Raw genomic sequence first — 2,196 nt, 5'->3', positions numbered from 1 at the left:
CATCCAATCAATTTAGAATTTCAAAGAGTGAGGATCTTTTTAATTGGTTAAATAAAATGAGGCAAAAATAATGGGGCAAATTTAAATTAAATGGGGCCACACACAGAAGGATATGGAAATAATAAATTCAGGTGAGTGTGAGAAGATTTTGCAATAAGATAATCTAGTATATTAAGTTGATGAGCTAAGGAAAAATTTAATTGGAAACCATCAAAGTTCTTTAATGTATGGAATTAGAATTCAAATAAACGAGCGCACATATATAGTATGGAAGCAAAACTTTCACAAAATAGTGTCAGAATGGAAGAGAACCCTTCACTTTGCAAGTGGAAAAGTTTGGATGGGGTGTTTTAGGTTGTTTGGAGGAGAAAACCTAGATTTGCAGTTAATGGAATCAGATTCCCTTATTGGTGGTTAGATGGATTTGGGAATGTTTGCCTTCGCTTTTGAAAATTGAAGAAAAATGCTCATTACAAAAAGTTAGCGAGATGAAGACTTGGATGGGGACAAAATATAATTAGAATGGTAAGCTTATAGAGTTGGGTTTACAAATGAGTAGCAAAGGTTTTTGCAAGAGTTGTTGATGATTGTGGGTTTGGAGAAGATGAGTGTAGTTGTGGTTCAATTTGCAAACGGTTGTCCCGAGGATGGAAGGAGGTCATATCCGGTTGTTCAGATTTGGTGAACATGGGGGGTAATGTGGAAATTTTGGTGGTTCTGAATGGGCATCGTTTTTTGTGTTGGAGCAGTGTTAATTAGAAGAGAAGTCTTCCTTTTGGGTTCATTCAAAAAGAGGTCGACCAGTGAGAAAAGGTAGTTGAGGAAGTTGCTACTGAAATTATTGAACCACTGCATTTGGGGTTCAACCCACAACATGTTGAGTTAGTTGAAGAAGAGAAATAGTTGTGGTCTTTGTTATTCAACTTTTGCATTTCAAAATATGAGGTTGAATTCTTTCTGATAATGGAAAAATAATGCAGTTTGTTACCAAGAGATTATTATTAACTTCCTAATGTCAATGGTATATTAGGTTATTTATTTATAGTGATTTCATTGGGGGCAAATCTTCAGAATTCTAGGATACTATTGCTTAGGAAGGAAGATTTTAGGTTATTTAGGAAATTGATATTTTTGTTTAATTGGTTTGCTTAATTCAGTTTCATTATCTTCCAAGCATAGGTCTATGAAGGTTCACGTACATTAGTTTCGAGGGATTGTAATTGAGAATCAAAGTTGTTGGATATTGATCCTGTATCACTACATGTAGGAATGTTTCTTTGTTTTACAATTATGCTTCCATACCCAAGAGTTCCAAAATCTTTAGTGAGGTGATGCAAGATAACGAAGGCTTCAAATACCTTAGTTTTGGTAAGTTTTCTTTTCATATATCCTTAAATCTAATGTTACAAAATGAAGCATCTATTATGAGGGTCATGGAGGTGCACCATTTCCTTGTGTTTCAGAAGTTGAACTAGAAGTTGATGATAATGTTTTGGTTAAGAGTTATTTTGCAGATAAACCAATTGTACTGGGGAAGACTATATATGTGGACAAAATATGATGACATGCATTTTAAAATATTGGTGGGCATGACTTCCTAGTAGACTTATTAACATGGATATTATGAATTATGATGTAATCCTATAAATGGAGTGGTTATCTATTTATCATACACTTAGTTGATTGTTTCCAAAAGGAAGTAGTACTCGGAGATCCAAATGGAGTGACAGTTTCCTTCCAACTAACAAGCTCTCATGTTTGATATCTTGAATGCTTGTGAAAGGATGGAATCTGGGCATGTCTGGGGTTTATAATAGCAATGAAAGAAAATACACAAGATAATGAAACCCAAACTTCTTTACCCATAGGTGATAAATTTATAGATATTTTTCCAGATAATTTATCGAGGCTGCCTCCAAAAGGAGATTGAATACAATATTGATTTGGAGATAGGAACGGAGCCTATGTCGATTGTTTCATGCAGAATGGCATTAGCTGAACTAAGGCAACCTAGGGTGCAACTAAAAGATCTCCTTGACAAAGAATTTATTCGATCTAGTATATCACCATGAGTTGCACCCATGTTATTTGCTAAGAAATATAAGGGGTCCTTGAGGCTATGCATTGATGATTAAAAGTTGAATTGGGTTACATTAATAATTGGTATCGACTTCCAAGAATTGGTGGACTATTTGA

This window comes from Malania oleifera, chromosome 13 (assembly GCF_029873635.1).
Source record: "Malania oleifera isolate guangnan ecotype guangnan chromosome 13, ASM2987363v1, whole genome shotgun sequence".
Classification (NCBI taxonomy): domain Eukaryota; kingdom Viridiplantae; phylum Streptophyta; class Magnoliopsida; order Santalales; family Ximeniaceae; genus Malania; species Malania oleifera.
This window is presented reverse-complemented; position numbering follows the sequence as displayed.